The 25,393-nt window shown below is 35.9% G+C and overlaps 1 pseudogene; it reads left to right on the forward strand.

Moving 5' to 3' along the window:
• The first annotated feature begins 1,982 nt into the window (after nt 1-1,982).
• LOC116659891 lies at nt 1,983-5,827 on the forward strand (annotated as a pseudogene).
• Nucleotides 5,828-25,393: the final 19,566 nt, after the last annotated feature.

Raw genomic sequence — 25,393 nt, forward strand, 5'->3', positions numbered from 1 at the left:
ACCTGTACACATCTGATCTTCAGAAAAAGGAAACAGGCTCTAAGCTGTTAAATTTTGGCCAAACACTAGAAATTAATTTTTCTTTTGAAATTTTGTAAAATATAAAAAGTTTTGAAATCCTAAAGAGAAACAGCCTCTGCTATATTTCTGTCCAGTGCCTGACCACTCAGATTCCATCCTTGGCCCTTTGTCATCTTCCTCCTCAGAAGTGTTGGGGAAATTTTTTAAGGTCTTTACATTACTTCAACCACTACCTATAGGCTGATGAACTGCAACTTTGTGGCCAGTTTTTCATTTTCTATACCATTTCCTCCTTGGCAACTCCAATCTCCTCAAATTAAACACATCTAAAGCTAAACCAGTTTTCTCACTCACTACAATACCATATGATGCATACGTATACAAACACAAACTGAGGTCATTTCCCAACTATATATTATAAGGATAAATTTATATTTTATTTATTATCTCTCCAGCAATTAACACTATGTCAAACTCACAATAGGAGTTCATTAAATGGTAAAGTGTTAAATGTGTAAAAGAGGAGAGAGTAAAGAAGGTGGTCCCATATTCTGCCTAAGCAGTGATGTGATGAGGACAAAGGGAAGTCTAGGCTAAGGACAGTAAGTCACACGAGACAGAGGCTTGAAGGAATTTAGGGATGCAGAACACGTGCATGCACATAAAGACAACTGTGTGAAGACATAGTGTGAAGGCTCCATCTATAAGCCAAGGAGAGGGACCTGGAACAGACCCTTCCTGTTTAGTCCTCAAAGGAAACCGACCAACTTTGATCATGGACTTCTAGCCTCCAGAATTGTGAGAAAATACATTTCTTTGTTTAAGCCATACAGTCTGCGGTATTTTGTTAGATAAGCCCTAGCAGACCAATGCAGAGTTTAGTATGTGACATTCATAACTGAAAATTGTTAGTATGTGGCATTAAAGGAGAAAATTACCTCTATAAAATTTTAAAAGTAGGTCTTCTACCTGAAGAGCAGAAGAGTTCAGTTTTAAGCCTGTCTGCATAAGCCTAAAGAGGAAAAACTATTTGATGAAAGGTTGCTGTTTTCTATCAAGATTGAAATGCAATTATAATAAAACCATGTTTGTTTGCACTAGAGTTCGATGTTTAAACAAGTCAATAAATTTTTGGAAACACAAGAAGGAAAGATGCTTTGTTTACTTTTATTTCCACATTAATTTTAGTACTGACAGAGAATGAGAAAGTGATAGCCTTTGAGACCACTAAAATCATTTCATTCATAAAATGGGTGTTTTATGAGTCAGTGCTCTGCAGATTACCCCTGTCAGGAGGCTGCTCAGGGCTCAGCAGATGGCCACTGGTGTCTGAAAGCATCTGTTCACCCTCTCTCCTTTTGTCAATCCAGAACCCACCAAAGATAAAGGCTTTCATATAATAATGTTATCTGCCTACCAAGATTACTTTTTCTGGCTCAGCGCTATTATCAGCTACATTTCTTGTTCTTTTTTTATGGACAACAGTTCTTAAAAAAAAAAAATTGGGCATCAGGTATTTTCATAGCGTCTGTGCCTTCCCAGTGAACAGAACTTGGATGTATGCGTATTTTTGTATCTATTAAAGTGGTGAACTCTTACTGATGTCTTTAATTCTAACCAACACTTCAAGACACTGTCTAGATTTTTTTCTTTTTAATATTTTTAACTTTCTTTTAAAACAGTGAAAAGTCTGGTCTTCATTAACCTCAATATATTTACACATTTGCTCAAGCTTAGCAAACACAGAAGATAGTTTCAAAATTGGTAACCTATACCACTAAACAACAACAAAAAAGAAACCTACTAACTAGAGTTAAGTATTTGTTGCCTTCCTTTTCTGTTTCTTTGAAGTAAAATTTAATTAGAGTGAATTGAGCAAAGCTTAAATGTATAATTTAATGAGTTCTGACAAATGCATATACTGCTAAGACAGAACATTTCCATCACCTCAGAAAGTTAACATGTCACTGTTTTTCATCAATACCTTCACCTCTACAGAGGTAAACAATGTTATGTGTTTTTTTTTCATTATGGCTGGTTTTGCTTGTTCTAGAATATTATAAATAGAATCATACAGTATATAATATTTTGTAGTTGGTTCATTTGCCAACATTTATGAGATGCATCCACTTTTTAACATGTATTACTAGTTTGTTATTTTTATTGATGAGTATCATTTCTGTTAGATGAATTTACCACAAAATATTTATGCATTTTCCTTTGAATAGACACTAGGTTCACTTCTAGTTTTTGATTCCTGTATAAAGCAGCTCTGAACATCCTTTCATAATACTATTTGTAGACATGAACTTCATTGATCATGGGTAAATACCTAGTGTAGAATTTCAGGGTCAGATAATTGCCTTTATAATAGATGACCAAACTTCTTTTCTTAAAATAGGGTGTATTATTCATGTTCTCACAGAATGTATGAGAGAGTTCCGAATCCTGATCGACATTTTGTAATAGAAAAGAACAAATCTGACTCCATATTAGATCTGCTCCTTTAGCTCTAACCCTGTGCTCTGTTTCCTAGGCTTAGTCTTGCTGGTTCTGCACCTTTTGTAAAAGAATGTTGCCTATAGCCTGAAATATACAGGACAGCCTATTCGCAAGGCTCTGACCTTTAAGGATATTAACACTTTTCCTTTCATATAAAGATAACAAGTTGCAGAATAGAAAATAAGGTTTGTTTTGTTGGAGGTTTACAGGGACACAATGATCTGACCCTGTCACAAGAACAAGGATTTCAAGAGCGAAGAATTCCTACACAAAGAAGTTTGCAATAACCAAGGATACTCCCTCACCTTTTTAGTGTAAAAAGAGCCTGACTTCCATCTTGGGGAAGATGGTTCTCCAGGACATCAGTCTGCCATCTTCTCGGTCTGTCAGCTTTCCGAATCAAGCCACTACTCCTTGCCTCAGCATCTCATCTCCTGATTTACTGGCCTGTCATGTGGCGAGCAGAACAAGTTTGGACTTGGTAACACATTTAGTGTTAACAAATTTCTAAAGTTTAGCCATTCTAGGGAATGTATATAAATTTGACTTTAAAGTTTTCCTTATGAGTAACATTGAACTTTTTCCTCATGTTTATTGGAAACTTGTACATCTTTATTTGTGAAGTATCCAAGTTTTCTGCCCATTTTTGTTAGATTCTCTTTATTGTTGAGTTGTAAGAGTATGTTACATATTTTTTTATACAGGCCTTTTGTCAGTTACAAATACTGCTTGTGCATTTTATTAATTTTCCTATTTAGATAATGTCTGATTTTAATGAAGTCAAGTTTATCATGTTTTCTCTTTCTTATTATTCCTTTCTATATTCTAAGAAATCTTTGCCTATCTCAGGTTGCATAAAGAATGCACTGTTGCTTTTTCCCAAACTTTTAGAATTGTAACTTTTATGTTTAAGTTTTGCTCCATCTCAATCTAATATTTTTGTGTGCTATTAGAGGTGGAATTAAGGTTTAATTATTCTTTATGTGTATCCAGTTGTTGCACAATCATTTGCTTAAAAGACTTTATCTCCCCACTGAAATGCTTCAGCACCTTTGCCAAAAATTAAACTTGTTTGTCTATTGCTGAATTCTTTAGTCTATTCCATTGATTTTTTTCCTATTTTCATCCCAATAGCACACTATCTTAATTATGTAGTTTTATGTTATAATTTAAGTTTCTCACTTATTGTATATGTGTTCCTTTCACTTTCATTTTTTAAGGCTATGTCCTCGCCTATATCCTGATTTCCCTGTCTCTCTACCATTTTTAATGAGACTGTTCTTCATATCATTATTCCTCTATGTGCAATGTGTCATTTTTCTGTAGTGATTTCAAGATTTTTCCTTAGCCTCTGGCTGTCTGTACTTTGACTATGTGGTTTTCTTTTTACTTATCTTTTCAGTAGTTCACTGAGCTTCTTTGCTCTATAAATTTATGCTTTTCCCCAAATTCTAAGAATTACTGTTGTTAATTTTTCAATTGTGTTTCTGCCCCATTCTTTCAGTCCTCTCATTCTGCATTTAAAAGACATATGTTAGACTGATACTATCACAAAGGTCACAGACTGTTATTTCCTCCTCTCTCTCTCTTTTTTCACTTTTTACTTCTGTGTTTGAGTCTGTGTTTGATTTTCAGATTAGGTCATTTCTTTTGACCTTTTTTCAAGCTCAAGAATTATTCTTACCTCTTCTAACTGGATTGTCATAATCTAGTGAATCATGTTGAACATGATTTTATTTTTTCATTATTATTTTCATTTTTAAAACAGTTTTATATTAAATGTTTTTCACTGATCTAAAAATAAAAAGCACTTCAACTAGGAAAGAAAATAAAGTCCCTATGCCAGGGCTTGGGCTGGATTCTGGGTGGCTTTAGGGCCGGCTTGGGTGGGAACCTAGGCCTCTTCATCGGGCCAGGAGGAGGTGGCTAAATTTTGTCCACAGACCTCAGGCCAGCCTCATACAGGCTGAAGGCCGAGCCTATGGTGCTTGCAGTTTCAGCTGCTAACCCCTGCCTTTGAAGGGATCAGCGGATTGTTGTTGAAAAAAACAGCTAGTCCAGAATGCAATCAGACTCTATAAACTTCTAGGTGGTACTTACTGTTTTAACACCTCAAGTACGAAGCAGAGGACTAAGGACAATGATAAATCCAGGGAGGATACCTGAGGATGAGGAAGAGGAGAGAAACCACAAGGATAGGAAAGATGAACTGTAACAGGAACATCTGCTCACCTTGTTTGTCATCGCTGTCCTTATGAGCCTGCTGGAATCGTTCAGCACCAAAAGAGGTATATCATTTCCTGGACCGCCTTTGCCCAAAGATGCTGGCTGAGGGCGGAATGCAGAGGGTCAGGTGGTGTCGGCTTACCTGCACCGCAGAACCGTGGTGTTCGGAGGGCCTCAGATGGCCCTGATACACGGAATGCAGGTTGCAAATACCAACACATTTCAGATAAGCTTGCAACAGCTAAACAAGAGCTGAGTAAGGCAGGCAAGGTCAGGATCCCTATTTCCTATAAGTGTAAGGGCTTTTTTGGAAATGCCTTCTCCTCTCTGCCTTGAGGATGACCGAAGTGGGTTTGACCACCTGTGGTATGTCTTCCTTCTGGCTGGAAGGACAGCAAGGTAAGGAAGATTCAGTGCTTTTAATCAGATTAAAATTGCTCCTTTCGCGGCTGAAGACAGCACACAGATGGGAAAAGGACGCAGCTTCAAGGGGCGAAGCCAAACCGTAAGTCAAAGATTCTGTGGAGAGCAGAGAGCGCCATTCCTCCAGTTCAGTGCCCGAGTTCTGATAGAGGGGCGCGCCCGTTGTTCGCTCCTGGCCCTGCGGAGACACTGCGGGCGGAGGCGGCAGTGGCAGAGGCCCTGGTGCCCTTCCTGCAGGGACCTGCCCGGAGTCTGTGGAGGGCGGCTTCCGCGCAGAGCCCCGCGCTGAGGAGATCCGTGCGGAGAACATGAAGCACTCCACCGCTCGCCACGTCCGGCTTCTCCAACACCGAGGAGGGGCAGACGCCCAGCCGGCTCCAGGTGGAAATGGGTGGAATGGGCACCACCAACCCTTAGCCACGTCGTCGCCGTCCCGGCGTCGCCCAGCCGAGCCGACACTGTGGACAACGCTCCGCTGAAGCCGGGCCCACTCGAACGACAGGTCTCCTTTGACCTTCCCACGCTGCAGCAAAGGCGCGGGATTTTCTGGCAGCACCTGAAGAGCCTGCAGCTGACCCAGGCCAGCCGCACTTCCTCACAGTGTCCGGCCAAGCCGACCCCGGGGTTCACCGGGCGACATCGCCGGCGCCTTTAAGGCGCGGCGGGGCACGCTGCGCGGCGTGGAAGCTGTGCGCATGTCCACCTGCGCGGTCCACTTCCGAGTTCTCCGTGGCTGGAGCGCGGCGCTGCGGCGTCGGCACAAAGAGCAGGACCCTCCCTGAGGAAGAATAGAGGGTGTTTGCGTTCCTGAGTCAGGCGGTGCCTTCATTGGAGGTTGTGAGGAAGGTCTCCACGGCACGACGGACAAACACCCCTCTGGGCTTTGCTCAGCTGCTTCCCGAGACACCAGCACCTCTTCAGCGAGAGGCGCTTTTGGAGCCGATGTGCCTGCCCCTGAGCGGCCGCTCCCCTGGAGGGACCACGTCTTTCAACAAGGCCGTTTCCGAGATGCAGGACAACCTGAGGCAGGTAACCCGCCTCTGCTAATGTAGAACTTCCCGGGATGGGGAGGTGTGAGAATCAGCTGTGAGTGCCCGGACTTGATGGGGTTTCCCTACCCCTCAGCTGTGGCAGTGCTACCACCTAAAAGTCTCCAGGACTCACTGTCCTCCAGAGAACAAAGTGATAAAGGTGAGGGACTCTGAGGCCTTTTCTGGCCAGAGTCTGAGGATATCTACCTGCTAGCTGTCTTCTTAATCTGTTCTGGGTCCTAGGAATGGGGGCAATATAGGATCTTGATACTTGGGGCTTGAACCTGTTGTTGGCCTTTGCCCGTGCCGCCTGACTCTGTCCACTCCCAGGACCGACCCCAGCCTGAAGCACCCTTGATAGGTGAACTCTGGTCTAAGGCCCTGCACTTGCTGAGGTTGTCCAGCTCAGGGACCAGGAAGGGAATTATCGTGACTCCTCAAGGCCTACCCGTGGGAAATTTCTTGCTCTCATTCCTTCTCACCCAGGGGAATAGCTCTCAATTTTTTTGTTTCTAATTTTTATTTGAAATAAAGTCTTTAGTTAGCATAAATAAATATATTAAAGATAAAACAGAAATTTTAAGAATTTACCACTATTCTTATTCCTGTCACCTTAAAGTGATGGATATTTAAGTTCTGTGAACTATAATTTGGTAAATATCTGCATTACCTTTTGGAGGAAGGTTAAAAGGCAAGAAAGAATATCATTTAGAAGTCTTAAGTGACATGGGAAGGAAAGGTCACTTAATAACTTTGATCCTGTTGTTTAGTTATGTAATTGATAGACACAGAAAAGCCAATGTGTATACATCATTTGATGATCATGAGTTTAGATACAGATATATTATGTTAAAATAAGAAAATACACCCATATGCAAGTAACCATAGACAATTGGAAATACACACATTGCATTCATTAATGAGCAAAGAAAGGTGAAGACTGAGAAATAAAACAAAGGACCCAAAGAAGCAGAACTGGTTTCAAGGAAGTCCAGGAAAATGTGGGCTTGGAAACAACTATTTGTTTTGTGATTTGTGAATTCCTGATGTATTTCATAGTTGAGAATAAAAATAGGAGGAGTTTAGGAAAGAATAGGAGAATGGAAAGGTGGTGATTGAGAGACACAAATCCTTAGTTATTAGTCATTTAAAAGGAGGGGTGTAGTTTAAAGATAAAATGACAGCATCAGGGTTAAGTGCTTATCTCTGTGTTCCTTGATCATTTACCTGTTTGATGAAATTAAAAGTTATAAAGGAGAATGAAAACTGAAGTGTACAGGACTCAGGTTGCGCTATAAAGTGAAAACTTAAGTGGAGAAATTACTTTTTGGCAGTAGTGCAAATCCTTTTTGGCCTGAGGCTAGAGGGTAGGAAGAAGGAGTTAGGAAGTAGAGAATGAAGACAGACATCACTTTAGATAACTGATTTCTTTATAAACATGTTGGATTCATCTGTTGAATTAATATTAGTGAATATAAAACTGAGAAAAGTGGAAAAGTTTTGTAACAGATACTTTAAGTGGAAGTACAAAATACATTAAGATGAATGGGCGTATTATCAAAATCTTTTAAGGCCTAATAGATTTTAGTATCTTTGACATAGGGAAAGTTCAAAATGTTGATATAGTATATGGTTTTCATGAGACAGCATTCTGATTAAATGAGAACAAAACTAGACCAGGTAATGAATTATCCGTAATAAAGAAAACTATCCTAGAGGAGGACAGATTTTCATCCTTCTTCCTCTCAATTTCACACTGAGGGTTTTTAAAACTTGCTCACACATAATCTTATCAATATTATGACTTATTATCCCAAGTGATATTTAAAATCATTTCAGTTGAGCGTAGTTCCTGCAGAGTATGTTTAGCATAATTTCCCTATATCTTTTTTCTTTATTGATTATTAAATTATTATTGTGATCCAAATATATACAGTGTATGAGGTAAACAAAGTTTGAAGAAATCACCATTCTAGTAAAGTATTCTTTTAAAGTCAAATGTATAGAGAATACTGTTATAGAATATTGTGCATTCTACTAATGCTGGACATGAGCATGATTACATTTTGAAGGATGAAATAAGTAGAAATCTTTAGAAGAAACAAAAAAACAGCTCAGCTAATGTTATTGCTGACATTGTTCACATTAGTTATCGGGATTGTTAACTGAGAACCTCATTTGGTTCAATTGAACAAGTAGACTTTGGTTACATATTTATCCTGATACTTTTACTAAAAAGCAAAAAGAAAGAGAATTATATTTTTCTTATTTTTAATATTTTATTACCCTTCTTATAAGATTTCTTCAATTTTTCTGCCAAGTTCTCTAGTTCTAAAAAAATTCTGCTATAACATGTATTAATTTTTTTCCTTTTTTCCTGAATTTCCTTTTATATTTCTTTTTCTTTTCTCCTACCTTTTTTGTTTTCCTTCTTTCCTTCCTTCCTTCTCTCCTTAGAGGGCCATACTTTTCACCTTTAAATATATTTTTTCTATATTTTTTTCCTGACCTCCAAACATTGTCTCTGTTACCCATTTTAGTATATTATTGTTACCGTAGTTTCATGTTAAATGCTTATCTCAAATGTTAGGTGCTTCTTGGCAATTTATATTTAACTGTGAGGCACTGAGAATCAGCTTAGAACTTCCTTCACTGCACACCAGCCCCACTGCCACATCACTGACTGACTGGGTCAGGACCAGACAATAAAGAAAATCTTCTGGTGTTGTTTGCTTTCCAGAAAATAATAACATCACCATTGTTTCTATCATAATATAAGTTTGGTTGTTATCTTTCTAGATTCTGAACTAGAGAATGAGTGCTGGGTATCAGACTACTTAGGTCAAATCATTCTTGCTTTTTCACGTAGTTAGGAAAGGACAGACAATGTGGTTCCTACCTGATTCTTTTCAACAGATAACCAATAGACATAATAAAAAGGAGAGCTTACCTGCTATATATTTTATTTGGTTATTGGTCAAAAATAAAGGTTTTGCAGGTTTTTCTCTTTCTTATAAATCTTTACGTGTTAGTGAGTCATTTAGTGCAGTATGAAGTGGCACATGAAATAAAATATACTATGCAAAATCACGGCTAAAAGTTAAAATAACATGAATAAATAAATATGTAAGTAAAAGGAGGTGAGATATCTCAGTATAACCAAAAGAGGTCTTTTTTTTTTTCTTTTCTTTGTAAGTCTGTACTTTGCATGGTAGAATTAAGCTGCCTTCCTCATTTCTTTTGATATGCATTTACTTGTGTTAAACTGAAGGACTTTGAGACTCACAAATGGATTTCTCCAAAAAGGCTCATCTGATTTATATCACGCACTCAGAGTTCAGTTCAGGATCAATGTTTTCATTAGTGGAGAGGCTCTGTCGCTTTCTGGAAGTAGTAGTTCCTGGAATGGTAAAACATTTCACATTTGATATTGGTGGTAAACTAGAATTTATGGCCTTTTCTGGTTGGCACTGAGAGCCCCATTTTCCCTCTTCAGCTGCCCATTGTCCTGACCAGAGAGAATGCGTTTTTACTGTTGAGCCAAGTTAGATCTGAGATGATTGCCAGGGTTGAGGAAGCATTTATGCAGCCTTCTTCAGTTTCACACACAAAGAATGAGCGGGTAACATTTACTATGAATAAATCAATAAGACTGATGTACTAGAAATGCAGTTTGAAAAGGGCAGCAGCCTTCTAAAAGCTTTGGAAGATAACTTTTAACTTTAGTGAGAGAGGTGAAAGTTGAAATTCACACAGTGGGGTTATAACCATTATCTTTTTTTATGTATATAAAAGAAGTATAATTCACTGGGATTTATGGCAACAGTAAGAAGTTTTCCAAGATGAAGAAACATAATAATTGCTTGTTCATGCTTCTAGATATTTTGTTTAGTCTGTTAGAAAAAAAAAGCTATTTGTTTTCTGCAATGTCATGTATTGGTCTGGAATTAGAATAAACCTTAATGTATGACCGTGATCGTATTAGAGTTATGAAAGCAGAAATCATTCTTTATATTTAAAAAATGGAATTCTGTACAGAATAGACTTCCTTGAATAAAATCAGAGAATGATTAGTAGATTTATAATAATATATAATAATAATAATCATAAGTACATTTTGGTATGGATATTGGTGAAGCAATAATTTGTGACAGTGATAATACTTTTTGGTTTATAGCCCTTTAAAGGGGTACTGGAATTCTGACTTTACAAAACATTTTGGGGAATGCAATGTTTATAGCTATAAATAATAGTAAGACATTGCAGAATACAAAATAACACCTGTGGAGCATTTTTGAAATATTTTATAGGCAAACGATCTATTTCTAAAAGCAACAAAATAGTGATGCTGCCAGTAATAGAACTAATCTATTTATTTTAAGGTCATGTTTAGAAGATAGGGAGTATAGGGATACTTGTTGGTAAGGTTTACCACAGCTCCCAAAAAAGATTATTCTTCTACATCAGTCTTTGCAAGAATTCCTCAAAGACGACGCAAACAGCATTTGATTCCAGGCTGCTTTATTCCTTAAACAGATAGAAGGTACAGTTGAGGCCTCTCTATTTCTTTGCTAGATTGATTTTAACCATAAGATAATTCTAAGGGCTTAAAAATGTCTGTCTTATTGTCTAGTTTATTGCATACAAAAGGGGTAATAGTAACAGTTAGCAAAGAAGATAGTATTTAAAAGTTAAGATACTTTTTTTTGTCCCTTTTAAAATATTTTAAACATTGCTGGTGTGCGATATCTAAAGCATTGTTTTAGATTCTGAAGAGGTGGAACAAGGCGGGAGGTTGTGGAGAGAATAATACAGGATGAAAGCGTGGCCTCTACAATATAATGGAAGAATCAGACAGATGAAGGTAATTTAAATAGAGGACCACAGAGGATGGGTTGAGAATAGAGAAAGCTAGGTTTTCTGTTCCCATTTTGAGCGTACTCGTATGGCACAGGTATTTCTCCTCTACCTTAGATTACATACAGTTACCTGGATATGATAAGGTCAAATGAGTAGAGACCAATGTTTGTGTTCTGCCAACAGCTGTTTGGAGGAGAGGAAGATGAGTGGGGGGAAAGATTCATATTTTAATTGTATCTGGGGTATTTTCGTGACATTTCCAATTCAGAATTTCCGTTCTGGCAGCAAAGTTCCTTTTCTCTGCTACATAATTTATCATTCCCTTCTTTCATCACTTAACTGCTAAATTTTTTTTCTGAATTCTCCTAAGCAACTTATTTTTCACTCTTAATCGACATACTTAGCTCAGCAAACAGAAACCTGGTGATCAGTAGAACAATAAACATTTTCTAATGCATGCTCTTTGGAGGCCTTATGACCTTCAAGAACTTATCCCAGGATGTGGGTCTTATTCATATGTTTATTTCAGCAAATAAAGACCTCCCTAGAGTACACACTTGCTACTATAACTTAAAGATTTTTCTCCATGCTGTTACGTAGATGTGAAAAACCTCTGCCATTCAAATTCTTCTTAGGTAAGGGAGTTTTTGCTAGTTGGAAACTCCCTAGCACGTTTTCTTCCAAAATGTAAAACTTATTCATATAATGATTGTTAACTCATGATCTTAGAAATGAAACTTGTGTGACAGCAGAACAACCTCTTTCTCTCCCTGCTGCTCTTTTTTTTTTTTTTATTGTTTTCTCTTTCTCTCTCTAAAATTCAAAATTATTCTAGCTGTTACAGAAAGTTAGTGAGAAGGGGAAGATATAGCTCAGTGGTAGAGTGCATTCACAAAGTCCTGAGTTCAATCCTCAGTACCTCCATTAAAAAAAAAAAAAAAAAGACAAAGGAAAAGGGTTAGTGAGAATCCAAATTCAAAACAGTGAGTCCACTAAATAGTCTTTAGAGAAAGGATGAGAAATTGAAGACAACAGTGACAGACTGAAGGAGTGAAGGATGAATAGTACCTATTTAAAATCCACAAAACTTTGTGACTTGACTAGACAGGAGGGTCAGTGGCAATCCGCAAGCCCTTGTTGAGCAGAGGGTCTAATACATTGGTTCTCAGGTGAGGGAATCAGACTTCTAGATGTTTATTTACATTTGGATTTCCTTGAGTTTGATAATAAGTGAAAGAAGGCAGATGGGTATGGTTCCATGGAATGGGCAGATAAATAGATGGAGAAGATTCTTCATGGAGATCTAGGAAACAATACTTAAAGGGTGTATATAAGAGGAAGAGAATGTAACATAAAATAATAAAATAAAATAAAATTTAGAATTAATTACCAGAATAATAGGAGCACCAGGAACATTCTTTTCAAGAAATTGATGAGAAAAGCTTTTTAAAAAGTGGACTATCTAGTGGAGAGAGAGGCTACTGAGAAATTAAGGAAAATTAAGACTAAACTATTCACTTACTTTGCATTTAGGAGAATCCCAGAGATTTAGTGAGACAAGTTCTGATAGAGTCTTGATAACATAAAGCCAAATTGCAATGAGTTGAGTAGTGATGGATAATAAGAAAGTGACAACAGGAGGTAGACTGCTTTTCTGATGACTTTGTCTGTGAATGGAGGGGGTAGTTAAACCAGTAATCAGAGGAGGATAGAGGTTGAAGAAAAAAATTTTATATGTGGGTGGTTGATGAGTGGAATGGGATTCTTAAAGTTTTAAGAAGAATAAACTGAAATAATAATTTAGGTTTATAAGTTTGCATTGAAAATTTGTAGCCTATACAATGTGTGGAGAAATAAAATCAGTTATCACTATTTACTTAACTGGTGTTAAACATACTTCTCATTTCTCTGTGACTAAAGTCACAGAAGTCTGTGAAAACCAAAGCCAATTCATTTATTGCTAGTTTGAAATTCTTAACAATGCTAGTGAACAGAAATTTCTATTTAATCATCATAGTTAAATTTTGAGAACTGCATAATCACATATTCATTGATGTTCTCCAATAGTATTTTCAAGTATGCGTTGTGTGTTTGTGTGTGTGTCCTTCCTTGATATATTTATAAACTGCTCTGTCTTTTGAATTCAGGAAATTTTATCCAGTGATCTCTTGCTTCAGTGCACTGAGTACTGATTTTTGACTTAGAGAGCCACACCACATGAGCACAGAAGGTACTCGCCTTGCTTTCTAAAGTCAGGAAATGTGAGGCTTAAATAGCATCTGAATCAGGCAAACATGCAGACATTGTTTTCCTTTTCATTTGATATCTATGCTCTCAGAGTAAATGCCCAATTACTGTAATTTTCTGGAAGTCAGTCCTAGTAGTGTTAATGGAATATAAAATTATTGAAAAAATGTTTATTCAGCATTCATTTTTGGGAAACAAAGTGGTGATACGGATACATTTAAATTTATATAAGAAGATTTTAATTTATAGAACATTTTTATTATTTTTTCTACTCTGGGAATGACTAAAACAGTTCATGAATATACTTATTGTGTTTATCCAGTACTGCTGTACTTTGTCAGAATATATTTTTTCAATGTTTCCCCAGTATCCATAGCATCTTCCAAATCCTCTCAAGAGTGATCTAGATACTCTCTTCAAATATATGACTTGAAATTTCATCTGGAGTGCAGAAATATTATCTACTCTCTCAAAAATTAAATAAGTACAGTAGCTGCCATGTCTCTACGCTCCACAGAACAATAATAAGAAGGATTCCTAGTAGTGTTCCCTTTGTGAAAGAATCACTCTCACATGCTAAAAATCGTTTTAAAAATCACTGAAAACTGTGTTGATTTCTTTCTCTCAGTACCAAGCCATTATTTTGTTCCTTGTTTTCTTTATGTCACTGTAATAGCAGTGTTCATTCTCCTTGCTCTGTATGGAGCCATCCAGACCAATAAAAGGAGATACTTAAAATTTACTAATACAACTGTGGCTTTTACTGATAAGTTTCAGAAGTCTGTCAAAAGCAAAGCTGATTGTTTTATCCCTAACACTTGATCTCAGTGTCTCTGACGTCCTCAATAATGTCAAGCAAGAAAGTTGCACTCACTGTCCCAAGGCTGAGCTATAGCAATGCTGGAACAAACACACAGGGAATCAAAGTTCATATTTAAAGTAAGGCAGGTCTGAATTCAAAATCACTTACTCTGTAACAGGACAGTTTTCTTCTCTTCTCCACTACCACGTCGTCTTTTTCTTTATTCTGAATTATTGCAACAGCTACTTCATGCATGTCTGCCACCACCTTTGCCTCCCTAGAGCATGTTCTCTGCATAATAGCCAGGATGACTCTTTAAAAGCACATAAATAAGTTCATGTCAGCCCCCCACTCAAAGGTGGTGCCCTTAAGGCTACAAGTTTCCCTGTTCCTTCCATCTTTGACCTGGCCGGCTATTACTCTCTCCCTGGTCCACCCCATAACAGACACATTGAATTCCAGGATGGTCTTCAAATATCAGGCAAGCTCCACCTTAAAACTTTCCTACTGGTGATTTTTCTTCCTAGGATGATATTTTTCTTACCTCATTAAGCTTCTTCTGAAAAGTCACCTTTTCTTTGAAATCAAACCTAACTACGCTATATAACATTGCAACTCTTAGCTGCCACACATTCTTCATATCCTTAATCGTCTTCTAATTGACTATAAAATCAATCATTTTAATTCTGTTTATTGCATGTCTCTTCACAATAGAATGTAAACAACATACATGTAGGCATATTTGAATCTTTTGTTCACTTTTGCACCCCAGTGCCTAATACAGGACCTGGCACATTGGGAGCATGTGATAAATATATGATAAATTAATGAATAAGCGTGAGTTTTCCCCACAAAAATTCAGACAATAATCCTTTTCTCAGAAAAAGCATTTTTAAAACAAGGTAAGATAGGCTAGATTTTGCACAGCATTAGGCACACAGAGGGTTGGGTTGGTTGTGCTACTGTTACTAATGCTATTGTCATCAGAAGATGATTCACAAGTGGTGTTAGAGAAAATGAGCTAGGCAGGCTGCTCACTAATTACACATACAGGTGCATATACACATACAGACACTTCACACACTTCCTCACATAATCTTTGAAAGGTTTGCTGAAGCTTCATTTTCCAGTGAAGTGACTCATCCTGGTATTTTGCCAGATCCTGGCAAACAGAAGATTTCCTTGTGATTAACAACCTGTGAAGTGATAACTCTGAAAAAGACATCAGGCAGAATGTCACTTTAGGAAGCAGTGTCATGAGCAGAACCAAACTCCAAAATTGTGACTGTAGTTGGAAATCAAAGAATAGTCAAGAGCATTTCAGAAGAAATGTCTCTCTCTCTCTCTCACTTTTTCTTTCACACACACACACACAACTGACAGCATCAGCAAGACATTTTTGTATATCTAAGAGGGCAGTACATTTTGGCAAAGCTAGTATCTTCCGTTTAGAAGCATCTCATGGACTACCAGTGAATATTTTTTTTAGGATACAGTTGTTACATCTCTATTTGTTTATCAGTCTGTCCATTATAAAATTCCTGAATGTTTTTTCGTTTGTGATTATAGCCATTGGTGTAGCTTGCCACTTCACAAAATTATGTCTATTGTAAGAGGAAGTATGGTTAAGTTGTAATAGAAATAACCATATCTTTTTAGTTACTATTTAGATTACTTAAGCATTTAATCATTTAACCTAAAAAGATTAATTTTACTTTCATTTTAGTATAGAAGATCTATTAATGACATGAAATTAAGTTTTCATTTGGTTAATTACTTGAATGAGGGTCATCCATATCTATCATCAGAAGCAGATAGCTGAAGCTGTTAAGTTACAAAAATAAATTTATTCTCTATGCATGTGAATCAGCTTGGAAGAGCTAGGGTAGGTACTGGTATGTATCAAAATGGAATGAAATACAGATGTCACACAAAACATGTTAGAAGAATAACTCCTTCTCATGTACAGGATGGCATTTATATATTTGAACTCTTAATGTTTTTATTTGTTCATGTTTCACTGGTTCTGTGTTTTCTCTAAAACTGAAAGATTTAACTGTCTTTTGTTTCCTCTTTTATTGAATATGAAGTTTTTCTACCATATTCATTCCATACACAGTTATTCTCCTTAACAATTTCTGTGACATTCAGAGGCTTTTAAGTTTGCTTTAACTCAACTAAAAAGGAAAATATAGCCATTAATTATAGTGTAAGTCCAAATACTTTACACATTTTCTTTAACTGTAATCTCTCCCTTTGCTCTGTGTGAGATTTGAATTATTAATGAGAACTTATAGTCACAAATAATTTAAAACTGTAGTGCAGTATGGAAATTTTGGATCTCAGTGACTCCAAGACTAGTTTTTATAATGAGGCTATTTTTAAAAGTGTTAGAAAAACGTTCAAATTTTTTTAAAAAAATTAACTTTAATGTAGATTTCATACATATATACACGCATGAAACAAAACACAAAGATACTGCATATTTCCAAAGTACTTTTGGAAATAATATGTAAAGATCTACAAAAAGAGACTGACCTTTTTAAAAATCTAGTTACTAGGTTGACATCAGCAGATGGTGAAATAGTAAGCCCTCAATCCCCATTTTCTTCACAAGCACAGCAATTCAACAATAATTTATGAGCACGTCCCCTTAATGAGAAATTCAGAAGCTTGTTAAGAGGTTTCTACACCCTGAATGAGTGTGAAACTAGCCACATAAGAACAAACAGGGAAATTCCAGATGCCCTCTTGCTCTAATCCCTACCCCCAACACAGTGCCCTACAATCTGTACAAAACCTCCCGATTCCAGCTTCTCTTTGGTAGGGAAGGAGGTGCATCATGCATCCAGTACCCCAGCTTTTCCAGCAGCCACCAGGAGGACTGACTTCTGTCTAGTCTGTCTCAGAATGTTGAGAGGAAATGGCAGACTGTAGCCACTCAAGGTCAGTGAGAACAGAGATGGTGGATCAGACTGGCAGTTGACATGGCCACTCCCTCCAGCCCAGGACAACGTTAGCAGTTGAAAATCCAGGTCTCAGCTTCTCCCAGGGAAAGGAAAGAGGTACAGTGAGCTCCCAGCAACCCAGTTTGTCTGGGGACTACCTGAAGAATTGTCTTCACTCTCTCTTGTCTCAGTAGTGATGTTATCAGCATACGTTAGGTGCCCGGGAGACTTTAAGAATAAAGAAAGTGGGTTGGACTAGCACAAAGGTTTGAGAATATCTGGCCAGGCTAATTGGTGAGGTTCTTCTCTAGTATAAGACTAATCCATGAAGAGACAGAACATTGTCCCCAACAGCAGCAGAATATACATTCTCAAGAGCACATGGATCTTTCTTAAGAATAGATAAAATGGCAAATCACAAATTTAATAAGATTGAAATCATATCAAGTATCTTTTCCGACAACAGGCGGATGACACCAATAGCAGAAGAAAACTGAACAATTCATAAATATGTGGAATTAAACAATATACTTTTGGACAATCAGTGGATCAAAGAAGAAAGCAAAAAGGAATTAGGAAATATTTTGATGAAAATGAAAATACAACATCAAAACTTATGGGTGTAGCAAAAACATTAATAATAGGGAAATTTATGACAGTGAACACTTAAAAAAGAAAAAAGATCTCAAATAAACTACTTAAGTTCACACCTCAAGGAACTAGGAAAAAAAAAGAACAAGCAAAACCCAAAGTTAGCAGACCAAAGGGAACAATAAAGATTAGAGGAGAATTAAATGAAAGGGGGAATAGAAAAATAATAGAAAAAATCAATACTAATACCAAGAATGGGTTTCTTGAAAAGATCAAAAAGTTGACATAACTTTTGGTAGACTAACTATAAAAAGACTCAAATATATAAAATCGTAAAAGGAAATATTACAACTAATAACACAAAAAGGATGCTAGGAAATTGACTATGAACAATTATTTGCCAATAAACTGGATAACCTAGAAGAAATGAATAAATTCCCAGAAAAATATAACTACAAAGACAATCATGAAGAAATAAAAAAGCTGAACAGACATGTAGCTAGTATGGTTATCAAACCAGTAATCAAAATCTCCATAAAGAAAAGCCTAGGACCAGATGGTTTTACTAGTGAATTCTACCAAACATTTAAAGAAGAATCAGTGCCAATCCTCAAACTTTTCTAAAAAATTAAAGAGAGTACATTTCCAAACTCATTGTGTTAGGCCAGCATTACCCTGATACCAAAGCTAGACAAAGGTACCACAGGAAAAGAAAACCACAGGTCAATATCCCTGATGAATGTAGATGCAAAAATCCTCAGAAAAATACTAGCAAACCAAATTCAGCAACACATTAGAAAGATTTTGCACCATGATCAAGTGGGATTTATCCCCGAGATACAAGAATGGTTCAACATATGCAAATAAGTTAATATAATATACCATATTAAGAGAATGAAGGGAAAATTACATGATTATCTCAATAGATACAGAAAAAACATTGTATTAATTTTAACTTTTCTTTTCATGATAAAAACTCTCACAAACTAGGTCTGCAAGCAGTGCACCTCAACATAATAAAGGCCATTTATGAGAAACATAAAGCTATCATGTTCAATGATGAAAAACTGAAAGACTTTTCTCTGAGAACTGGAATAAGGCAAGGATGTCCATTCTTGCCACTTCTATTTAACATAGCATGGGAAGTCCTATCCAGAGCAATTAGGCAAGAAAATGAAATCAAAAACATCCAAATTGGGGATAAAGTAGAAAAATTATCTTTGTTACCTGGTAGCATGATCTTAAATATAGAACCCTAAACACTCCACACACACAAAGACAATTGTTAAAATTAATAACTCAGTAAAATGGTAGGACACGAAATCAAAATGCATATAGCACTTGTGTTCCCACATGCCAGCAAAATATATTTTGGAAAGGAAGTTAAGAAAATCCCATTTACTGTTCATAGCAGCACTATTTACAATAGCCAAGACATGGAAACAGCCTAAATGTCCATCAACGGATGACTGGATAAAGAAGATGTGATATATTTATACAATGGAATACTATTCAGCCATAAAAACCGACAACATAATGCCATTTGCACCAACATGGATGCTCCTGGAGAATGTCATTCTAAGTGAAGTAAGCCAGAAAGAGAAAGAAAAATACCATATGAGATCACTCATATGTGGAATCTGAAAAACAAAAACAAAAAAACAAAGCATAAATACAAAACAAATAGACTCATAGACATAGAATACAAACATGTGGTTGCCAAGGGGGCAGAGGGTGGGAAGGGATAGATGGGATTTCAGAATTGTAGAATTGATAAACAAGATTATACTGTATAGCACAGGGAAATATACATAAGATCTTATGGTAGCTCACAGAGAAAAAAAATGTGGCAATGAATATATATATGTTTATGTATAACTGAAAATTGTTCTCTACACTGGAATTTGACACATTGTAAAATGATTATAAATCAAAAAATGTTAAAAAAAAAGAAAATCCCATTTACAATAGCAAAAAATAAAATAAAATACATAAGAAAAAACAACTAAGGAGGTGAAATAATAGTACACTGGGACAAACATTTGATGAAAGCAATTAAAGAAGAAACAAACGAATGGAAAGATTTCTTTGTGCATAGATTGGAAGACTGAATATTGTAAAAATGTCCATTCTAGAGTAAGCTATCTATAAATTCAGTACAATCACTATCAAAATCTCAGTGACATTTTTACAGAAATAGAAAAGAAATGATCTCATTTAAAAACACAAAAGATCCCAAGTACCCAAAGCCATCTTGAGAAAGTAGAAAGCCTGTGACATCACATCCTAATTTAAATTATTTATTACAAAAGAATAGTACTTAATACAATATGATACTGGCATAAAGACAGAGAGGTACACCAGTGGATTAAAATAGAGACCCAGAAGTAAATCCATGCATATACAGTCAATTGTTCTTCAACAGTAGTTTCAAAAATGCACAGTTGGGAAAAGATAATCTCTTTAAAAATTGGTGTCGGGAAAATTGTATATCCACATGCAAAATAATTTTTGGACCCATTTTGCACCATACACAAAAATTGAATCAAAAGATATTAAAGACTTAAACATAAGACCTAAAACTAAAATTCCTAAGAAAAAATTGATTGTTATATGATCCAGCAATCTCACATATGGGTGTTTATTCAAAATAGCTGAAATCAGGATTTCAAAGAGATATTAGTACCACAAGGTTCATTACAGCTCTGTACACAATAGCCAAGAGATGGAAACAACATAAATGTCCATTGACAGACGAATGGATAAAGAGAATGTAGTCTATACATACAATGGAATATTATTCAGCCTTAAGAAAGAAGGAAATCCTGCATTATACAACAACATGGATGAACTTTGAAAACATAAGGCAGAGTGAACTAAACCAGTCACAGAAGGACAAACACTGCATGATTCCACTTATATAAGATACCTAAATGAGTCAATATCATGGGGTCAGAATAGAATAGTAGTTTTCAGGGGCTGGGATGAGTCACAGAGAGGGGAGGAGTGGGAAGTGTTCTAATCAATATGTATAGTTTCAATTATGCAAGATTAAAGTGTTTTAAAGATCTGCTGTGCCTGTAGTTAACAAGAGTGTCTGTATTGTACACTTAAAAACTTGAGGGTAAATCTCAATTGTTCTTACTAAATAAAAGAAAAAATTAAAATAATCTCTGCTGAAATATTTGTGTAAATTTGCTTCTCTGAAATGTTCCATAAAGGGATATAAAGTGATAAACCCCTCTTTACCAGTCGCTGTTTTTGGGATTGTTAAAGCACTTTTACTCTCAGCTGGAATCTAACAAAAGTTCCTGCTTCCATTTTCCCTTTTGCAAAGTCATACTATTCAAGTTTCCTCAAGAGCACCTTTAATCATTTTATTGCTCTCTTCAAAGTTTTACAATAGCTTTTTTCTTTTCACTGTCTATCAAAAAAGCATAATTTTCTTACCCAGGAAATCAGAAACATCTGTAATGTCTTAAAAATCTGTCGTAACTATAGCAGGATCATTGCCCAAATTATTGGACACTGAACATGAGCCCATAGAGAAGGGGAAGAAGCTGAGAGCAGGCAGAACTAAAATCAGGAATACCATTATAAGTAAGCACTGGTCTCTCCAAGCCAAACTGTGTTTTCCCAAACCCCAAGGAACATAGTGAACTAGGTCTTGATTGTGTCAGTGGTGATAGGCAGTGGCCTCTGGTCCATGGAGTGATTGGTAAGGCATGTTAAAAGTTGTCATTCAACATGAAGAAAGCAGAAGTGCATTTCAGAGCAAAGTTGACAGCCAGTAAGTGGGGTTAGAAGTAGAATTTCTATTAGAAGTGAGAAGATTCTTCCTAGGACTTTGGTAAGGGGCAGAATCCAAACCAAGAAGTTGTAACAGCAGGAACATGTAGCATCATTTAGAAATGGGGGTAGGGTGGAGTGGTGGGTATACCAAATTCTATGAACTAAGAATCCTCTGTGATTGTAATTAATAACTGCAGCTAAGGGAAGATGAAGTTGCTCAAGATTCATGCAATTAATTCTGCAAACTGATATCCTTAATCACCCTTTCCATAAAGACCCCATCTCACTGCCAGGTATAACATTGCCTTGATTTGCTCAAATTGCATAGGATTAAGAATACTCATCAGTGGTTAATGAAGAAAGCAGTAGTACATAAAGCAAACTTCTGCTTTTGTGTTTCTGTAACCAGACTAAAATCAAGCATTCGGGGAGGAGTTCTTAGGGATTGTCAAGGTGAACAAGGTTTTTCAGCATCCAAGAGTAAACAAAGTAAAGCAAGTTAAAAAAAAAATTTATTTTAATCCCAGCCTTAGAAATTCAATCAAGTCTTTACTATAATTATGTTGTCAAAAGTGCTATGTGTGAAACTGAAAGAATAGCCAAAAGATGTATGTTGTGTTTGTTTTGCTTTTTTGTTTTTGTATTTTATTACATTCTGTCCTACTAAAGAGAAAAGAGGAGCAATGTGCACTTTTCTACATGGTTAAATGATTTATTTACTGCCTCTATGGAAAATGAAGACACCTTTCAAAATGTAGAACAGGAAATAATTTCTTTCTTGTAAGGGTTTTAACTTCTGGCTCAGAACCTTAATTCCTACAGGCATTTGCCAAGCAGGTAATAAAAATGGCCAAAGGGATCTCATTGCTAAATCATAATCACTATTTCTATTTCATTAAATGAAAATATAAGCATATTACTTTACACGGCTGTGCATGGTATACGGGCTTTTATTTTAAACTGGAAATCTTAAAAATATACATTTGAAAATTAAAATACCCAATAACTTATATTTTAATTCTATAATACTTACATTAGCAACAGAAAACCTTAATTTTTTTTAATCTCTTGTACACTAACTTGTTAGTCAGATCATATACTTTGTGCTGTACAAATTTAAACTGGAATCTTTTTTCTACTTGTGGTAATGTATATTTTAATTAAGGCTTAAAATTGAAAAAAATAAGATCTTCATATAATAGAGCTATTTAGGAACTTGGTATAATATTTTTAAAGTTATTTTTAGAATTCTGGCAATTGACCACCATCACATGTAGTTGTCAGAGTCCTTTCTCAATCTTCACAGTAAACACCATTTGTAATGTTTAATTTACCTAATCAATATTTATTGAGAAAGGCAAACCTATCAATATTATTTCATTATTTCATCAATGGTTTGTGAAATTCAGATTTCAACCCATGCTTTAAGAAATATAGTTCAGATGACTCTTCTATTCACCAAATCAATGCTGGGCGCATCTTTTGTATCAGACATTATTCTAGACAGTCATTGAAGGTATCATATGAATATGAAAAGTTCCTGCTTTCATAAAATTTAAATTCTAGTGAAGAAACAAAAATTAGAAATGTGAATGGTAAAGGAGGCCTTTTAAAGAAAGTAATAATTAGGCTGATAAGTAAATGACAAAAAAAAAAGAACAAGTGACATGAACATTTAAGAGAACAAAATTCTAAACTGAAGAGATACTGTAGTTGTGTCTGGGTATCAGTGTTAGAATAGGAAAAATTAAAATTGCATAATGAGTTCCTCAATTTACAATAACACTAGGAAAGAGTAAACCATGGCAGAGAAATTTGGAAAATGCTTACAAAGGATGTAACTTCAAACACAGAATTCAGCCTATTCTGCTGGTGAATCAAAGTGAGATTCTCCTTTGAATAATATTATTATGGTAGAAATTGAAGAAAATTCCCCAGTGCTGCTTAATACATCTGGTACTAGCATACAATAATTTCCTCTATACTCTGGAACAGATGGAACAATATACTGTTGCCATTTTTCTTAAGTGAATTATGTTAAGGTCACAGCACACTCTCTAGAAGATGATTCATAGGTGTATTATAAGAAAAGCAAAGCTTAAAATTTTTCTGATTAGGAATTTTCTTTAGTTAATGGTTAACTCATCTGTCTCCATAGACAGTGTATCTGTTTAGCTAAATGAAGCATAATGAAGTTTTAATTAGATTTCACTATTGATCCATAATTTTGTATCTCTGGAGAAAGTAATAAAATCTATCAGAATACCTGGTTATTTGCTGAAAGTCTGCATAATGTTTACCACATATGTTTGTCAGTAGATACTAAATACCTAGTGAGCTACCCCCGTGTAATCTGCTGAAGAGTCCTCCTACCCTTCAGATGATAAAGCCGCCTACCTGTAGGTAAAGGGCAGGAGGTAATGTGGGTAATGTCTAGATACTGTTTAGAGTTGCATTGGAATTTTGCCCACCTAGGAACTTCTCTAGAAGGTGATATTTTATTGAGGGTCAATGTGCGTCCTACTGATTTCTGCTAAGACGTGAAGACCCGGAACCTGTAAATTGCACTAGTTGAGGAAAATGTAATGGCCCTAAAAGTGACATCACTCCTTGAAAAGTAAAATGAGGATTCTACATGTGTTGGGTAAAATTTCCATGTGGAAAATTTTTTTAAGTTCCTGTTCAGACAGGATATAAGCCAAAGGCAAGGGAACCAGTTAAAATCTTGGGGATGATCCATAAGTTAACTGCTGTGATGTGGTTATTTTTTTAAATGTATCATATGTTTACATATATTTAAAATTTAGGGACTGTACATCATAAAAGTAGACAGTCACCTATTCCTGTGAGTCATCTATCAAATATAATCTCATCCGTATTGAAAGGATAAAATGATATCACTAATGTGTGTAGTTGAGAGACAGTGTGATGGATGGTTAAGATGTTGAATTCTGGAGCTTACCTCTTGGGCTTAAATTTCTATTCATTCACTTATTGACTGTATGACATTGAACAAGTTATCTAAATTCCGTATAGCTCAATTTCCAAATCTTAAACTTAGAATTATAATAGTATTATACTATATAATATATACATATTATAATTCTACTTACCTTGTAAGTACTATTATATTATAATAGTACATATATGTATATATATAAAATATAGTATATTATAATATGATAGCCATACCTTGTATGGCTTTTGGAAAGATTAAAAATATTTAAATGTGTAATGCGCTTAAAAGATACTTAGAGCATAGTAAGCAATCAGTAGATTTAGTTATTATTATCATTATTATCCTTAGAATTAACCAAGATGCCAATTAGGACTGGTAGATGTAGGTGTCAGATAGTCAATTAGCAATAAGGGAGTGAAAAAGGCAATTAGTATTCTTTGAAAAGTGTTGGTAAAAGGCAACAGGGCCACTAGGGAGTAATTAAAAGCATGCCTAAGGTCAAAGATCCTACAGTGGAAGGTGTATGAATGTGCTTAGGGGAAGTCATCATTACAGAGGTATGGAAGACAGAAAAGAAAATTATAGAGAAACATACTATAGAAAACTAAATAGGACGGAGAGGTCATAGTAGGGCAGTAGTACAGAGTTACCTAACCTTTGACACTTTAGGACAGAAATTTTGAATTGTTATAAATACATTTTTGGTAAAGAGGTGAGAATATGATGAACTCTCATTTGTTGGCCACATTTTTGTTTTTCAGAGAATGAATGGCAGATATTTATAAAATGAGATAATAGAGTCCTGTGCTAAATTTTGAGTGAGAAAAAAGTTTAGAATTACACTGGACAGGACAAAAGAGTGATGGCTAAGGAAAATTAATGGGAAGCCAGTGACTATACATTGAGAGCACAGATACGGTTATAGCTCATTAGCTTCAAATAACAGTCTGACCATTGGATTATATTCTGCAACAGAATGTGTTTTCCTTGT

This window comes from Camelus ferus, chromosome 3, assembly GCF_009834535.1.
Source record: "Camelus ferus isolate YT-003-E chromosome 3, BCGSAC_Cfer_1.0, whole genome shotgun sequence".
Lineage (NCBI taxonomy): Eukaryota > Metazoa > Chordata > Mammalia > Artiodactyla > Camelidae > Camelus > Camelus ferus.